At 50.6% G+C, this 5069-nt stretch overlaps 1 non-coding gene across 1 annotated transcript; it reads left to right on the plus strand.

The window, feature by feature from the left end:
* Positions 1-2132: 2132 nt before the first annotated feature.
* On the plus strand, positions 2133-3854 carry SELENOV. The gene is made up of 5 exons (XR_003047908.1): positions 2133-2714; positions 3237-3261; positions 3417-3470; positions 3583-3657; positions 3759-3854. It is a non-coding gene; the product is annotated as an uncharacterized SELENOV (transcript).
* Positions 3855-5069: the final 1215 nt, after the last annotated feature.

Below are 5069 nucleotides of genomic sequence, written 5' to 3' on the forward strand. Positions count from 1 at the left end.
ATGACTGCATACAAACCGAAGACAGGCAGTTGAGTCCTATGGATTCCCCCTTTGATGTATTTCCTGGTCTAAAGGGTACCTCACATATGGCAGAGTCTTGGCACCATCACTGTATACATCCATTAGTCATTACAGACCCAGAGCTGGCTGTATTATCAGAGAGTATGAGTGAAGCTCTCTGATTCCCCATCATAAGAGAAGGATCCCTTACCCAAGTCAGCAGGCCCTGCTTGGTGACCTTGCCTTGGGCTGCTGCAGGCTTAGCCTAAGATAGCAGCTTCCGGTCGGAAGACTAAGATTATCAGAGCTGGCAGCGAAGGAAAAGTTATTCTGATCCAAATCCTTCACCTTACAGGTGAAAGGAAGCAGAGCCCCAAAGGACTAAGGTAGAAGGCATTGCACACCAAGGGGCAACTTGTAACTTTTTCCTCTTCTGGCCAAGCTTTAAATCCTTGGAGCCAAAACTTATTGCATTTAGCACAATGATAACAGCACATAAAGTGACCTAAATGATCGCTCAAACAAAAAATCTACAAATGCACGGAAATCAGACTGCCTGGGTTTAGAGCTAGATTCTGCCACTTACATGGACAAGTCATTTCACCTCTATGTGTCTTAATGCCTTACTGGTAAAATGAGAATGCTAATAGAATCTACTTCAGAAAATTGTATTAAATAATTAGTGCAAAGCATTTTATAAACAGAGGCTAGCACATAATACGTGCTCAGTGTGCGTTAGTTTTCAATATTATCTAGAAGAGGAAAGCCTAATTCACAGAGTGGCAAACTGAAACCCAGGGAGGGGTAGAGATTTGCTTAGCATCACACAGAGTGGATGTCCTTCCTGATCTTCCTGGTTTTTGAGACCCAGGCCCGAGGATTAACACAGGAAGACTCAGGGCTGGGGAAGCACAGTGGCTCAGGACTGTTGAAAACACTTCCATGAATCTGAATAAGGTCTGTACCTGATCAAAAGGTATGGGACCAATGTCAACATCCTGGTTTTACGTAAGATTTTACATGCCATGGTTACATAAGATGTTTTTAGTTATGTATCTGTGGAAGGGGTTCTCTGTACCATTTTCCTCCACTTCTTGGGATTGTTAAAATATTTCAAAATAAGAAGACAAATATTTGTTGAGCACCTACTGTGTGCCAGGCCTTGTTCTAGGATCTGGGGATTCAGCAGGGAACAAGACAAGATGCCCCCCTGCAGGAGATCACAGTGTGACAGTCTTGCCAGAGTAGTTCTATGCTGGGACTCTGGAGCCTGACCGCTTCATTTGAATCCTGGCTCTGCCATTTACTAGCTGAGGGCATGTGTACTGTAGCCCTTAGCGCTATATAGATGTAAAATCTGTTATCATTGTTATTATTTTTCTCCAGGTCTCTCAGTTGTCTTCTCTTCTAGGGAACTCTGATTGCCCCATACTAGTCCTAGCATCTCTTTTGGGATCCCAAAGCCCCTGAATTTTCCCCACCACGTCTCTGACCCCTTTGCGTGTGCGTCCTCCGCCCCAGTCCTGACCACACTAGGCTGTCATTGTTTTGTGATCGGTATATCTTCCCTACTGGAGCAGGAGCCTGGTCACTGGACCAAGGCTTTCTTGATTGCTTTCTGTCCCCCAGAATCACCCAGTACGGGACGGTGCACGCGATAAACGTATAAACATATACTGAACGCATGAATGTTAGCGACAAGGTGGGGAACACAGGCGCAATTCGTGTGTTCGTAGTGGTGGGGGTTAAGGAGATGGAAATTATTAGGCGAGATCGAGAGGTCCTGCCCAGAACCTACGCCGCGAGTGGAACACGGTGTAACAGTGCCCCCTTGTGGTCTCGTCCCATTTTAGAACCCTGGTGCCGGCGAGGCTCTAGCGGCCCAAGGAAGGAAGGAGGGCGGGCGGGATCCCAGCCCGGGTCTCCCCGGGTCCCCCTGACCCTATGAACAACAAGGCGCGGGCCTCAGCCCCGTCCCTGCCCGGGACCTCGGCCTTGGTTCGGGCTTCGGCTCCGGTCAGGCCCTCGACCCCGGTCCGGGCCCCGACCCTCATCCGGACCCCGACTCCAGTCCGGACCCCGACCCCGGTCCCGGCCTCCACCCCGGCCCGGGTCCCGATCCCGGTGCGGACCCTGACTCCGGTCCGGACCCCGACCCCGATCCGGACCCCGACCCCGGTCCGGACACAGATTCCATTCCGGGCCGCGAATCCTGTCCGGGCCGCGAATCCTGTCCGGACCCCGACTCCTCTCCGGACCCCGACTCCTGTTCGGACCTCGATCCCGGTCCGGACCCTAGCTCGGGTCTCGACCCCAACCCCGATCCCACCTCCCACCCCTCCCGCGGTCCCAGCCGCGGTCCCCGGCTTGGAATTCTTCCCGAGTCCGCCCCCAGAGCCCGTTCCGGAGCCCACTTTGTCGCCTGATAAGGATCCCGCGCCTACGCCGAGTGTGAAGCACGTCCCATCAGTCGCCAATGAGTTCGGGCCCACCCAAGAGCCCCTTTCTGCGCTCGCTCCATTGGCTACTGATTTACTGGGGCCCACTCGGGCGTCCATCCGGAGGGCTGATCCAGAGGCCACCAAGTTGACGGGTTCTACTGCGGAACCCATCCCCGCGCCCATTCAGGAGCCCGTCTCGTCGGCCACCACATTGGCATCCGCTAGCGAGTACTTGCAAGTGGACAACAAGATCGTGATTCGAGTGATCTACTGGTGAGGGGCTGTCCGTGGGGAAAGGCCTGGAGGGACAGGTGCTGGGGCTTTGGGGACTGAGATGGGGCGAGGGAAGGGAGTCCCTATTCCCAGGTGGGAAACTTGGCTCCACCTATCATTCTCTTTTGGGCTTGAGAGTTCTGGGTTCAAATTCCTACTCTGCCCTCAAAGGTGATTCCTGGCTCCCAGCTTCATTCATTGACTATCATTCATTCGTTCGTTTGTTCGTTCATTCATTCATTCATTCATTCATTTTGGAGTGTCCTGCACCATGGGCCATGTCTGTGCTGGGGATGGAGTGCTAAGCAAAGCCATCTGCTGCTTTTGTTCCCAGGCGAGGCTGGGCCAGGGACTCAAAGGCAGAGTGCCCTGATGGAGGACAAAGGGTGGGGAACCTCAGATCAGGTGGCTGGGGAGAGCTTAGGAGGTGGTGTCTCGGCTGTCCTTCTCAGTGGGGACGTACTAATACTGCGTCTTCCTTCTGTCTCGCTCTGCCTCCCTCCTTTTGCCCTCGGCCTCCAGTGGCCTCTGAAGCTATAACCTTCGGGTGAGTAGATTTGGTTTTGGAGGTGGGGGGAATGTGGGCCATTAAGTCTGGGAGGAATTCCTGTTTCCCCTCCATGCAACACTCATGACCCTGTGACCCCATGACCCCGTGATCCTGTGATCCCGTGATCTGATGATCCCTTCTCCTCCCCGCAGTACATTGTATTGAGAAAGAATCTGGAGCAGCAATTTCCACATGGTCTACTCTTTGTGAGTGAGCTGGTGGTCTGGGGGAATGAGAGGGTAGTCAGAGCTCTGAGACCCCCGAGGAGCTTGCAGTGGAGCTCTTAGCCTCCCCTGACCCCCAAACTTCTCTCCCCAGGAGGAGGAGGTATCTGCCGAGGGGACTGGGGAGTTCGAAGTGCTTGTGGATGGGACACTGATTCATTCGAAGAAGGTGATTCTGAGCAAGGGTCTCGGAAGGCGAGGGAGGGTGACGCTGGGATCCTGGGCAGGTGGGAGACACATGTGTTTGTGATTTTTCCCATCTGTGCCCAGAGAGGTGATGGCTTTGTGGATGAGGCCAGGCTTCAGAAAATTGTGACCGTTATCAATGAGATCAGGAAAAGGTAGCAGGCAACTGGTGAGCTGGAGGTGAGATGAGGGAGGTGGAGTGGGAGGGTTGGAGGCTGGACTGTGGGTGTGTGGGTGGGCAGGGCGGAGGACAAACACTCCCCAGCCCCAATCCCAGCTCAGCCAGCCCTCACTATTACAATCAAGACGAGTCATGTACACCAGGGGGTCCCAATCCCTGGGCCGCAGACAGGTATCGGTCTGTGGCCTGTTAGGACCTCGGCCGCACAGCAGGAGGTGAGCGGTGGGCTAGTGAGGCTTCATCTGTATTTGCAGCCGCTCCCCAGCGCTAGCATCACCCCCTCAGCCCCACCTCGGATCATAGGGCATTAGATTCTAATAGGAGCACCGGTCCCTGGTGCCTAAAAGTTTGGGGACCACTGACCTACACCCTTTCTGAGCCTCAATTTTTCATCTGTAAAACGAGACTGTTGAGATGATTCTGTGAGACGCTTCATGTAAGACACTAAATCAGGCACGGCTCAGAGCAGGGCTCAGTGAATGTCAGCTATAAATTTTTTTTCAAGAGAGCTTTAGGTTTATTTTTTAAAGCTTTTAGTTGTAAAGCAGTGCTATTTAATAACAGCGTGTAGCTTTTCCATTTAATTAAAATAAAACACATTAAAAATTCAGTTATGAGTCTCATCAGCCACATTTCAAGTGCTCTATAGTCACGAGTGGCTACTTCTTTGGACAGCGCAGATACACAGCATGGAATCCAGCACTGCAGAAAGTTCTATCACTGATGTTGTTTTAAGCTATTGAAACACGCGCACAGTAATTTATTCGCCACCAATACTGGACTTTTGAAACCACTCTGTATATATATATACATTTGCAAGTTGCTATTTTTAAAAAAATTTACTAGAATTTTATCTTTTATTAAATAATTTTAAAAACTTTTTTCAAGCTGATACTGATTTAATACTTTGTCGTGTATCTATTTTTTCACATTTATTTTTAACTTTATTGAGTTGTAAGTGATGTATAAGGAACAGTACATGTTTAAAGCATACGAGTTGATGACTTTTGACATGTGAACAAATCTCTGTAACCGTCATCAAAATGAAGATAATGAACAACAAACCCATCGGCCCCCAAAGTTTCCTCGGAAACGTCTGTAATTTCTCTCAGCTGCTACCCTGTCCCAGGACACCACTGATCTGCTTTCTGTTACCATAGATTAGTCTGTATTTTCTGGAATTTTTATAAATGGAGGCTATAATTTTTAGAATC

Source organism: Pteropus alecto, unplaced genomic scaffold (genome assembly GCF_000325575.1).
Source record: "Pteropus alecto unplaced genomic scaffold, ASM32557v1 scaffold271, whole genome shotgun sequence".
Classification (NCBI taxonomy): Eukaryota; Metazoa; Chordata; class Mammalia; order Chiroptera; family Pteropodidae; genus Pteropus; species Pteropus alecto.